The 13,914-nt window shown below is 36.8% G+C and overlaps 1 protein-coding gene and 1 long non-coding RNA gene across 5 annotated transcripts in view; one reads left to right on the top strand and one right to left on the bottom strand.

The window, feature by feature from the left end:
- The first annotated feature begins 183 nt into the window (after positions 1-183).
- Positions 184-13,914, top strand: part of LOC138180154 (beta-1,4-N-acetylgalactosaminyltransferase bre-4) — a 38,745-nt gene continuing 25,014 nt past the window's right edge. Inside the window, exons 1-2 of one of the 4 annotated variants that reach the window (XM_069113725.1) lie at positions 8,491-8,972; positions 9,087-9,224. The gene's annotated coding sequence lies outside the window, so the exon portion shown is untranslated. Of the gene's footprint in view, positions 736-8,490; positions 9,225-12,372; positions 12,443-13,914 lie in introns of those variants that run through there. The other 3 variants (XM_069113726.1, XM_069113724.1, XM_069113727.1) reach the window with 3 other exon arrangements.
- On the bottom strand, positions 10,394-13,043 carry LOC138180171 (uncharacterized). Its single transcript, XR_011173221.1, has 3 exons — positions 11,069-13,043; positions 10,816-10,968; positions 10,394-10,643 (listed from the first exon to the last, which is right to left on the bottom strand). It is a non-coding gene; the product is annotated as an uncharacterized LOC138180171 (long non-coding RNA).

Raw genomic sequence — 13,914 nt, 5'->3', positions numbered from 1 at the left:
ACGTTCCCGCTTTTTAGTCTAAAACGGCAAAACGATCGGTCTATTAAAATGTAGTACGGAAAATGGTGGACAGATGTCGCGTCAGGTGCGTGTAAGAGTAACAGTCAATATGGCGTCTTTGAATAGTAATAAACCGCGTTCTCGTTTTTGACATGAAAAGTTACTAGCATCACCGCATGTAGGCGCTGTCGAACGTGCATCTGTCTCCGTGAGAGCTTTTCCTCAAGGATGTTCGCGGTAAAGAGCTTCGAAACCGGAGACTTGCGTCTTCCTCTACTGTCCAAGTTTCCCGCAGGATCATCCAGCTGCAACGGCAGTGACTGGTCAACAGACAGTGATATTCTTCTCTCCTACGTGTCATCTTGCCGTTTATCCCGCAAGGACAGTGTCTGTTTTACCGTGCGATCGTGCTTCTGAGAAGGAGTGGAGAGAGCGTGCTCCTGCAAACTGTCCGTGTATAGTGCGAGTTCCTCGTCCTCTTTGACGATGTTTTTTGCCAAGAGATATCGATACAATCACATGGTTGTCTATCGTTGTTTACTTGATTATAATTCACCGAAATACTAATAACCAATCAGTTGACAAAATGCGTGCGATAACGTTGGAATTCACCGCTGAATCTGATACTCGTGGGCCTAGAATCTAACGTGGATTAAGGAAGCTGTGCTCGGTCGTGCAAGTAGAAAAAGTAGAAAAATCCCAGGAATCCGTAGCCACTGCAAGCATCGAACGATCGTAAGTACTTTGCAGTCGTAAAAACAAAAGACTCGCGAAACTGTCAAGCGGCTTCGATCGCGTCCTTCGCTATTTTTTTCCACTCATTCGCTCACGTGACAGCTGACGGCGAAAGGGCTGTCACGATGCCACCGAAATGACAACGTTTCTTCGACACTTTATAGATTTCTCGAAACTATTCACTATTTACGTTATATATTATTACACTGTAAAATGGAACTTCTTTGCTCGACTTTGATATATGATTTAAATCTCCATCATCGATATGTAAATGGGTGTTTCCAGAGGTTACATCTGCACGCGAAATCGTTCCGCTCGCTGATATCGAACAAATGTTTACGAATCATGGTACAGAAATGCGAAAAGCAAAGTATAACTGGCATTTATTTGTTGCATATGTATGGTTCGTTCTTTCTATGTATAATATGTGATTTCAGTGAGTCGGAAATTCGTTATTATGGGGCTGTAATTATATCTTTTACAGCTTTTTGCCCCATAATGGAATTAACATTTTTCGAGAGATTTGCATAATCTTCAGGATACGAATCGGAATAAATTTCTGCTACGTGAAACAGGTTAAGAAAATGGCCGTGAAAACATTTCAAAGATTCGGAAATGTCGTAAGATAACGATATCTGCAACACATACTCCTGAGACATTAAATAAGGCAAGCCAATAAGCGGAATCGTTTGTTAGACAAATAACGCATCCTTTATTCTTTATCGGCGCAGTCTCTTCAATGCGATCATTGTTGCCACGTCGCTATTGTATTCTTTCATCCATAGAGTACCGGAATCGTTTAACTGGAATTATTTCAGTGCGAGATGTTTTCGTTTATTGCAATCGAGGTTTAATTAAACTGCCGCGTAAGATATATTTTGCCTGTATTGATAGATTTGAAAGAAGAATCGCGATTCGACTATTAGATTTAACGAATGACGACGCGACAATCAAAAGAATTTATAGCTATCCCAAAAATATTTAGGCATGATAGTAACAAAATTTAAATATCGGTACATACTTAACACAGGCAACGGATCAAAAATATGGTAAGTCACATTTTCCATTTTTTATACAAGAACCATTTTAAAATTCAATACATTACCGTAGTACATAATCGACAGTATATGTCAATATGCAAAGACTGAAATTCAGGGGAATCCGTGCAAATCCACTCTCAACAACACATTAGGTTAAAACAATGGGGACCGTGCGTGCGATGACCTAAATGCGCGATAGTCCGCTTTTAATCTGCCGAGATGGAATGTACGCATCTATAAATGTCAGCTTGTCACGACTGACAGTAGGTCACCAATTTTTTAGTTGGTCTTTTCCCCTTACTCTTTACATTTGATCTACGTGATCGATTAGTTAGTCCACCATCCAACCACGAGAAAAGCGCAAATCAATCACGCGTATCTATGTGTTTCTCTACGTTTCTTACGTGGTTTCTCACGTAACTTTTTTTATTGTACTGGGTCAAACAAAGAATATAGCGTCTTGTGCACTGACCTGACTAAAACGTGACAGCAAGAACGACCTTGCACAACCAGTTGTTTGACGTTTCGAAGCATAAAAGAAAACCACGCAAAGGACACTTATCTTTGCTAAGCAATGTGCTAATTGCGTAACGTGGTGTGAAATTCAAACACAGATAACTAGTGAATTTTTTGCGCGTTCTAGTCGTTAAAAATTTCGCGTCCCAATTGTGATGGACAAATTACTTATCGTAATTATTGGCTCTAGTGATATAGATATAGATATAGTGCTTTGAAGTAGCAATATGAAACAAAAAAGATAAAAATTCAATCTCTCAAACAAGAGATTGCGAAATTAACTCATTCCTAACTATCTTTTATCTTCGAAATTAACTATCCTAATTCCTCGATTGCGAAGGATTTCTGTTTCTGTTCTAGCAGGAACGCAACTTGCATTTCTCGATGCTCTCGCTTTCAATTTCATGCTATTTTATTAGAAAAAGGTTTGCCGGTTGTCTATAAATTTTCTACGTATAACCAAATGACATTTTTACATTGTGAAATGTACTATAAATTGCAAAATCGCATTTAAAGATTAAATACCGAATTATCGGCTTTCATAAATTGAAAATGCAATATCTAACTATCTTAATACATCTCGGAATTGCATGAAATCCTAATCAAGGTCGCAGCCAATCGGTTCAATATAATTTATAATTATCACAATTATCTACTGCCTACATAGTGATGCAATTAGAAGAGTTCTAAGAATTCTAATATCAGACAAACCTAAAAAACAGACACAAAAATGAAATATACGTGCTATGGAAAATTGAGTACATTTAATTTATTCAATTAAATACTAATTATTTTTAATTAGTCATAGACTAAATGATTAAAGATGCTTACGACGATAATTACGGCAAGAAATTCCATCGTGCTCATCTCGTCTCTCTTACCTTCCACCCTTCCGCGATAGTGCATTCTCATCACTTTACGAAACAGGTTCTCTCTTGGTGGTACTGTAGACATTTTCGCTGTAAGCTTGTTTCCTTTGTTTTCTTCAACGTTTATCGTCTACAGATTATGATAAGAAACGAAATTGCTTTGTTCCGCATCTTTTTAAAGGTGTCGCTGTAGCATTCGTGTATTGCTTGTAATCTACGTTCGAAATACGCTACTGTTCACGAAGATCCGGACACTTTTGTAACGACAGTACATGGGCGTTAATAAAATACACAATGAATAAGATACTCATGGGTAAAAAGAATATCTGTCATCTCTTTATGGAATTGCACATATGTGTTTTTATATTTTCGGCCGAAACATGTGTTAGCAGTAAACGAAGTACGTATCAAATGTTTTGTGATCTATATTAATTAGAGGCGAAAGATCGAGCAAGGCGAGGAAGAACATGCGAACATAATAGCAAACAAGAAAGAGACCAGGGCACCGATGAGTTATGAAGCTCGTAGCTCGTTTATTATCGCAACGGCGGGGTTAATCACGCTCCGTCTAACGATTTCCTTGTTAAACCGTGCACTGCTGACGATGCGGGGCGGGGGATTTGTGCTATTTCGCGGTACCTTTGGTAAGATGGCAAGTTAACTTTACTATCCTGAGTTTTGCGGAGCGAATCAACCGAAGAAGCAAGAAAATTGAAAGGAACAGGCAGAAACACCGTACTCTGGTATGCCGTAAAGCTATTTCACCGACTAGTTATCTGACTAGTTAAGCGAATCTATAAATACCACATAACATTGAAAGAACATTTTAAAGAAATTTTATAAACAGACTGGGGAAATATGGAACCGAATTTCATTGTTAGCATTTTTATTATTCGCGATGTTATGTCTATTTCAAGGACTATTGTGACCAGTCTCGAAGCTTAATGAACTTTAGCTTCTTCATACTTTTATCAATTACGTAAGTTCTGGTAAAATCTGGTGGATCGAAAGAAAAAATTCGTTCGTATAACATACAAGTGTTTCGTTGAAAGGATAAAATCCTTTCGCTGGCTTGCATTTCTACTACCATTTAGCTAGGTGCATTGATATTTTTGGGTAGTTACAATTTAGCAAATGTTTCTAGTTTCTCCTCGTAGAGGAGAAGCTAACGGTAAATTCCGCCACATACAACTCCATGGCTTTCGGAAAATATGTTCCTCGTTCCAGGAACTCGCGCCTCTCCGTATATTACCTTAAACGAGTTTGCCGCAGATCGATGTGAACTACGTGTCTTGCATTGAAAGTTAAAACTCTCAAATATGTTTTTTCAAAGCACAGATGTATACTGTCCTCCTTAAATAAAAAACTAAAATATTTTATCACTTCTTCTTCATTCGATTTAAAGAACAAAGCATTGGCATTGTTCCTTGTTATTTTTCGTATCGCAATATGTAAATTGCATTTCTGTAACGACCAAGGATAAGACTGATGTTTGATATCGGTTGCGAGCAACATTTGACTCATAAATTTCGGAGCAAAAGGAGAAGCAATTTCAAGGGTGCTGTCATAACGACTTGTCATAAATAAACGTATCGATTGCTGTTTGGGCAATTCTATTCGTATCGCGAATGCTGTGATAGAATTTTCATTCGGTACAGATTTACATCTTCCTCACGAAAACGTTATATAAGGAGTAAAGGATGCTTTACTTCGCTTTCTAATTCCCTTCGAAAAAGTTGGAACTTTGGAGGACTGAATGCGAAAAATTGAAGAAACATATACATATATATATATATATACGTATATGTAGTTCAAAATACTTAAATGACCATCTCTTACGTTAAAGTAAAATTATTTTATTAGCGGAACAGCGTGTGTTATGATTAGATCGGATAATCAAGCTCCTATTGTACCTATCACTAGAATTCATACAACAGGAGTTGATAATCAGATAATAGCATTCAATCTGCATGTATTTGGTTAATTGGGTATTAACTAAAATTTCATTCCAATAAATAGAGTTCAAATGGAGTATGTAGTGACTATTATATTGTATCAAGTAATATGATACAAATTACATTACGATATGAACATAAGAGCTCGTCGATTTCTTTAAACTTGCTTTTAGCATGTTGATACTTGTGATAAATGTCATCAAACAGACTATAATCATTGATTCTAGGTTTCTAATGCGAGTGCACATGCAGTGGTTATACATAGTTATTTTCTGTATTCAATGCAAAGCACAAAAGTAGCGTTGGTATAAATGTGTAATAGGAATATAGTGTGTGCAACACTATACAACACAGCGTTTCGGTTCAATTCTCGATATTACCTCTTTGAAATATGGTCCTTTCAAACGTAATTACACTTTTTGCATACGCGCAACAAACCGTTACAAGTTAAATTGCCACTGTGAATGAATATTATTGCGATGCAACAAGGTGTAGCAAATATAGGATTCTTAGTTAAATATGAAATACAATATCACGACTATGCGATTACTTGGCAAATTCTAACGTTAAATAACGATTAACGGTTAGTCAGAGTTCTTGATCAAAGCGTTCAAAGTAAAAACATTATTGTCGAGTAAGTAACACACTTCCGATTTCGATCGGTTTCTGATAAACGAGGACGGCGTGAAATTATTTCCACGCGTGCTGGATCATCTTCTTTCAGTGTCGAGTACAAACAACTGATTATCATGTAGCTACTGACTATGTTAACTCTTCAATAAGATAAAAGAGATTATATAATGAACATAACGAATCGGCAAGATGAAAGATTATCGAACAATAAACAAGCAGTATAAGTAAATAGGAAATTTGAATGATCAGTGAATTTTTCATTTGGCAGGATATTATTTATAGTTCGAAGGACTGCGATCTGCAGCAGGAATAAAGAGATTATTTCAATAGCGTTTTTATCTGATTATCCGAAAAAGAGTAGGGTGTAAATTGGCCAGGTTCCAAGATACCTCGTCAGCATTCACGGAGTTTAAGGGAGCGCGAAAGAGTATAGAAGCCAAGTCGAATGGGAATATATATTTTCCTTATCAGTTTTTGCACGGAGAGCTCGAACGGTATCTGCCTTCCGTACTCTTTCCACGAACACAGCAGCCATAGGTCGTCGGCCGAATTTAAAGGCTCTGTTACACGGATCAACGAGATGTTTTATGGGAGAGAGAACTAATTGTAGTCGATTAGCCTCGGGTCCAGTTGCCCCGAAATGAATCTGTCGCATCGATAACGAGAAACAGCAATTTCGAAGGATCTACTCAAACAGGCTGCCTAAATTATTCAAGTCACGTAGGGAATACTACGGAGACTCGATATATTTTGGCTGGTAACAGCGGGATATCGTGTTAGGGCAGTGCAGTTTGCTCGTTAAACATCCCGTAGGTTGCATGGTGCTTCACGGTAACGGAATATTCTATGAAACCGTTTAAGCTTGTTCCGAAATTATCGAGGGAACAAAGACACGGTACGTTAACCAATTATGTCCGCCGTATATATTTAGCGGCCATTAAAGAAGTTACGCGGCGAAAATTCCGTAATGTTAAACGGAAGTAACTGGTGCCAATAACTCGATTCAAAGCGGCGGATGCCAGGTTCCATTGTCTTTCAGAAAGATGAGCGAGAGACGTCCTCTCATGCATCTCACGCCCGCGGCAAGAAGCTCTTCCATCTTTCCTTTTCATACTTAACACCCTAGTCATGCATAATACAACGTATGCGCACATGTCTGAGGAAGACAAGCGCACCGGACGCGAACTAGCGCGTTACACGTTGACACTACCGTGAGAAGATCGCAGTGCCAAGGTTAGCGTGAAATCTGCGTCTCGCCTGAAAGCAAATATAAAAGTTTGGCCGTTTTAATTAGATTAGAAATGTAATTGTGTAGAGAAAGTGAGATTCGCCTGTGCTTAAAAAATTACTCGGAGCTATAATTTTCACTGCGCTTCAACGATTCCAATTTACGGAACGGACTTATCTTACGATTTAGAAGTTTTTTAACAAAATCGTAGAGAAAGCTACGCCACGCGTTAATTGTGCAATATAGTGTTACACGATCCGATGCGCAGTAAGTTCGTTCGTTTACGGAACGAGTCTTTGTTATCTTCGAAACGCTACGGAAGATTAACGATGAGAATTTTTATAATATCGACTAAAAATAGAACTATAGATATAAATATATTTGATATTGCGTATATGAATGAAAATTATGGGTACTCGTGAAACGGATAGCCAGTATGTTTGACATGGTTTGGCTATGCGCCAACAAGTTTGCAGGTAGCGATATAACTGGTGATTACTATATCTTTAAACTACACTACCGCTCAAAGTTACGTGAACAGTTGCCTACCTTTGACAGAATTTGATTTAGCTACAAAATTATAATACAAGTTGTGTTTGCTATGAATTCTTCAACTGATTTCGTTATTTAGATTTGATTTGGAAGCAATAAATTTCTCCATTTTTGTAAGATTAATATAGTATCGGAATAAATTAATGCTATAAACTGTCATTCAGAAAGATTGTGACTTAGTCCACTTTTCGTCTCAATGGCTTGTTTCACTTGACCGGATGTCCTATGGGTAATCTTGATTAAACTCCATTTTTAGGACAAGTTTGTACTTTTATGTGACTCGCTTTTCTCATTTAAATATTGTACAGGAAATGCAATGAAATTCACCAGACCGAAGATATCACGTGTCTCGGTATCATGCGTCCGCACGAACTTTAATTTTGTTTCTGCGATCAAAAACGTCGGTGTTCTGCGCCCACTCGTTCAACGATATTCATTATTCATCCTATCCCTCAGTCCTTTTTTGCAAAGCCGCAGGCTTTTGTGATACAAAGCACGATCCGAACTTTTTCGAAATAAGTAGCTATATACATAGTACGCCGAGTTTTTCATCGCTCGTTTACATCGATTCTTATATTATCATTACAATGGACGCGTCTTTGCGTGAACGATGAAATGAATTTTTACTAACGCGACGCAGATATACAGTACCAGGTTTATTATGGTTGTATAATCATGTCTATGCTACTGGCGCGAATCTCGCTCACTGTAATCATAGTCTAAAGGTTATCACAAACGGAGCGATATTTGTTCGCGCGAAGTTACAATGATCGAGATTCACTAATGTCGCGTGAAATTAACTGTAACCTTGGTCGATATTTTGCGGCGCATTTTATCAATGCATGCAAATGGTTTAATTAAAAAGCGCATTGACTCGTGTCGACTCGCAAGTGTCGACGACGACCAATGTAGCGAGCAGAGCTCGCGCCTCCGGCCAATCACGCCTGCTGTCATTGACTCGGTCGTGCTTTAGGTCGACGTCGACGTCGGCGTCGCGTCGTTTCGCGGCCGGTCACCTCGCCAGTCTTTGCCGAGACGCCGCGCGGGTCGTATCCGTGTTTCTTTCGATCCTTCTCTGGGTTTCTCATTCACGAGACGCGACGCAACACGAAGAGCTGGTTTTGCGATTCGGCGTTGTCGATGTACGTCGCGGATGGCAACACGATCGCTAAAGAAGAAAGAGAAACCGAGCAAAGAGACAGGAAGAATTGGCAAAAGGACAAAAAGTAGCAACCGAGTGAACGAGAGTCGTGACTGCAACGCGGAACGTTGCGGTGAATGTCGAGTGAATGGTGACGAGATCTTGTAGGCTGACAAGGGGAGGGCCAAACGTGTACTTACGCGAAAACCAGTTGCGTTGAGAAGGTCAGTTACTCGCTCGATGCGGAGAAACGCTCGATAGAACCGATAGTTTTCACTGTGGCCGTCCAGAATATGCAAACAGGTAGTGCGTTTTGCTTTGGAAAAAAATACGTTTTTCGTGATCGCACGCATCGTTTTTCGACTCGTACGAGTCACGTTTGAAGCGTCAAAGGCCAAGGTTGTCGGTTTCGCGTAGGTTTTAGTCGACGAACTGAGACGGAAAGAGAGAGCGAGAAAGGAAGGAAGCGAGTATCTAGCACGTGGGCGAGCACGGAAGAGTAACCGGCCTCTGCACGTCGTCGTTGACACAAAGAGTAGAGAGAAAGTGGGAAAGGTAAGTGTTATATAACACTGAATACGAGAATGCCGATTCAAGGGGAACTGGCATTAACTCTTTTCCTTTTCTCGAGCATCTGTGTGAAACGATTAAACCCAATCGGCGATTCACTGCTTCTGCTCCGATCGTGGTCTTACTCCTGGTTTGATATCATGCCAGTGTATTTATACTCAGTAATTTATATCCCAACATTTGACGTATCTGTTTTATTTGGAAACAGTGTTTTATTTGGGCACTTAAATTAACCTGTTATTCCAGTTAACAGTTGAAAATTCTATCGCATCGGTAGTTGTAATGGTATTCGTGATTATATATAACATGGTGTTAATAGTTCAACTAGATTAAATGTTCTACTATTCCGATATTGCATTTCGTTAGAAAGTAAAATGTTTTCACGTTTTTTTTTCTTCAAAGCAAAATATGCATTACGCAATCATTATACAATACGATTACGCTCGACTAGTTGGGAAATTTGTATTTCCAGAATTTAATATATAAATTAGTTTTAAGATTAGAAGATCGAAGAGATTATCACTGAAATATAGTTATTCGACGTCTGGTGCGACCGCTACAACGTTTATGGATCGTGAAAAGGTTTGATAGAACTTTATATTATTTGCAGAATAAATTCACGCGTAAAATGAAATTAATTAGTAAATAACGAATTGCCGATGAAGGAGCAAACAGTGAGAGAGCTGATTATTAGAACGACTTGAGTGATTATATGACTGCCATTGACCTGCTGTCGCATTAGCTCAAGTGACAGTAGGTCTAACTGTCATAAATTGCAACGCCCCCAGAAATGTCACGGTATCGTGACATCGGTGAATGTATGTGTTCGATACCGATACTTAAACAATAAATGATAACGTAGCGTTTTTCTGGATGGAACTTATGTTAAAACAACGATTTGTTTTTCATCGGTAATTTTCAATGAAAAATCACTCTTAATTTGCCAGAGGCGACTGATATTATGAATATCTATCATAAAAAACTTCTATGGATATATTATGTATATTATGTAAAATTTGTTTAAGTTTTATTTCTCCTAGTCCTTGATAATATATTTGATTGAAACATGAAACGTATTCTTAGGTATTATACAGGTATTATGTAATTATAGATTAGGCATTATGTAATGAGTAAATTGCGTATTGTGTCGATTTATTAGTGGTGAATAAATAAGTTAACTACACGTGGTCGAGTTTTCTTCGTGATCGAATCTCAGTCAGAAAGAGTAGCTAAATTTTGTCCTTTCAGCGATGAATATTACATAAATGCGTTAATTCAGTTGAATAAATGAAATTCAATTTCATTTATTTGTTCATACATTTGCTGTTCAAGTGTTTTCGTAGATATAAACCATTTCATAATGAATATACTTATCGGTCTGTCGTTATTATTATCTTGTCATACCTATACACATGTGTACATAAGATTAGTTAGCTAATGGAAACGCAAAACCACATAATTTGAGCCAATTGAATAAAAATTCCAGGAATCTCTGATATTTATTTTCTAAATGAAGCAATAAACGTCTGTTAACGAACATAAAATTCTATTAACTATTTATGCTTTGCGAAGTTACCTTACATATACTTTGCTGTATTATTTAAAACACCGACATTGTAACACACGATCAACCAACGCTGTTATTCTGCGATCTCTCTGTGCATTTACAATTCGATGTATTCCAAACACAAAAATTGTTGGAACTTCTGATCTGTTGTCGTATAAGAACCTAAAATGTGCTTGAATAAATACCATAATTCGAGTTCCTTAGATAAACAAACATGCAAAAACATTCAGCCGACGACGTATTGAGAGTCATTAAAATTTACCAGGCTGTTTTTATTCTGGGTTAATTAATCTCGATGTTATTCTTGTTTCACCATTTTCACGACATACAGGTTTTGTGCCTAAAACGATCTAAGTGCGACGATCTAGCAACGAAACGCGTTTATATTTGCTTGGTTAGCCCTGTTACATTTATGCTCGTTTAAATGCTTTGAGCTGGTCGTTTTTATTCGAGGATTGAAATTCATCCGAGAGCGAGTTTCCATTTGCGTATTCTCAACTATCTTTTTCTCATCTTTCCTCCCATGTGTCGTGTTTTTTCTTTTTAATATAAACGGTAAATCACGCTTTAACGATGAAACTCATTTAGTTTAGTTTCATGTATTAGCCATTGTGTGATTTACCATATTGATACGTACATTATTGTTTATAAATTCTCATATTTTTTAAAACCAACTTTATCATTTTTATCAGCCTTCTTCCCTTTATCTTGTCATTTCTGTCGAGTGCAATATTTCAAGAATATTTACTATATCTCAAGAAATCGTCTTTCGTTTTAATGCGTAAAGCGAAACAATTTCGCTCTAAATAAACTTTTTTCCTGTCAAGGATAGATTTGTATCGAGGCGATTCCCCACGGTGAAGTGATACTTTGTTCATTTCATTGTCTAGTAACGTTGTGGTAAGCGTATATGTGCTTGGTTAGTTTAAAGGTCGATCGATTTTCGACTTGGACTTGCTCCAAATTCAAGCTACCGTAAAATCGCTTTTATCGCCATACGTAGGATGCACCCTTTACGTTTTATAAAGTGGATTCTGTTCGCTTGGACGAAAATATTTGGTAAATAGCAAGGATACCTAGTCGCTAGAAAGAATAAAAATGAACGAAAGTTGTTCGAGTTTTTTCAATTTAATTTTGTTAGAATTTTATCTGTATCTGCTACAAATGTGTAATTCTAATAATTCACGTACAGAATTCAAAACATGTGACTTAAAAGAAGAAATAATATTCTTTGTTAGTAATAAAAAAAGAAGTTTCCACTTTCTGTATCAACTTAAAATTAATGTATGGTTACTGGTATATATTTAGATCCATTTTCCATAACTTCAGTTTATCTTACCTCCCCTTTTTACCTACCATAGCTGAAAATTTTCCATTATAATTGCCTCATCATCGGTATAACGTGGAAACTACTTATATTCAAAGTTCGTCGGTGAACTTTGAATTTTTCATTTTCTTTTCCGCCTGTAAGTTCATAATGGCGGTATTCATTATCTGATCACTTATTATTTATCTATGAGCGAGTAAGAATTGCTAAATAAGTAGAGGAAAAGAACAGAATAAATAAGAACGATTCGAGTTGTTTGTTTCAGTTGAAGGAGGAATATACAGTTGACGGCGTAATTGAATCTAAATTGTAAGTGAAGAAAGATTCAGTTCATCATAATTTATCATGCGCTTTCACAATGATCTAATTCATTTCATTGATTACATTTGACATAATAATAGGACACAAATTAATTTTTTGTCAGCTTTTAAGTTAACTCTTTGATACCCCGCGCACCATGTTTCCAGTGATATTATCTTGATTTGTTGCTAAAGTCTGCGTACGGTGCAAATAATATTTGTATGTTCCATAAATTGGACGGAATATTTTATAGGATCAGTGACATGTTCTCGTCCTCATTATTAAAGCGCATATGATTATCATGACTGTACTCGTAGGATACGTGCAATTTATGGTAATGTGGTATCCTGGTGTAATTCGAATTTTCTTGTGTGACCGTAGTGGCGTAGTCGCGTTACGCATCAGGAACACGAAAAAAGAGAGCGCCTTATTACGTATAATAAAATTAATATTCATTTTCATTACGTTTCTCTTCCCTTACGGTTATTCCTATATCCCCATATATCGAGAAAAATATTATAGAGAGATACAAAATATTTAAAAAACAGTGATACCTGACTACGTGAAACTAAAAATATAAAAAATACAAAATGTATGTGTTTCATTCTGAAATATGAGGTACACATTCAGATATTTTTAAGTAACTGATATACGTTCAGCGTGAAAGGTATTCGTACAGTAATTAATTTCAACAAAAATATTGCAGAACATCGTTCATTAACAAAATTTTAACAAATGAAAAATATGTATATATTCTTATAAATTTGTAGAATAATTTAAAAGAAAAGGTGAGAATATGCGATACCTTATCCTGTCGTAAAAATAAAGCATTTGTTAAAATTTTGTTACTAGACGAGGTTCTACGATAATTTTGTTAAATTTAAGTATTGCACGAATACTTTTCGCACGGACGGTAGTTACTGAATTTACTGGTAAGTAACGTTTAAAATTATCAAAGTAACAATTAAACTCTATAAATAAATACCGCGGGCGACCGACTACTGTATTTTTAAACGTTACTTATCTGCAAATTCGGTAACCGTATCAGTTACTTGAAAATACCTATCTGAATATGTATCTCATATTTCTGAATGAAACTCGTATATCTTGTATTTTTTATTCTTTTAGTTTTGCATAATCGGGTATTTTTTTTAATATTAATTTTATTTAATTCTTTTTAGATTAATCCTGTTTGACACCAGCGAGAACCTATAGGTAAATGCGCTATAATAAAAAAATGTCACATTTTCTTTTAGAATTTAGCGGTTTAAGTACATGAACGTTTTTTGCAGCTGTTGTATCTCTCGCAATTTTATTTGTCTCAATGTGCTACATAGCCTGCGAAGTTAGAATCGGTTAAGCCGTTTTTAAGTTACAAGAGCACAAACAAACCTACACACATACGTACACGAAGACCAAACACAATACCATTCCTCTGTCGTAGTCGAATAAAAGAAGAATGTTAGTTTAGAAAAAAGTAG

This window comes from Bombus flavifrons, chromosome 5, assembly GCF_040668555.2.
Source record: "Bombus flavifrons isolate JBK064 chromosome 5, iyBomFlav1_principal, whole genome shotgun sequence".
Lineage (NCBI taxonomy): Eukaryota > Metazoa > Arthropoda > Insecta > Hymenoptera > Apidae > Bombus > Bombus flavifrons.
The sequence above is the reverse complement of the archived record's forward strand: the minus strand, read 5'-3'. Positions and strand labels throughout refer to the sequence as shown.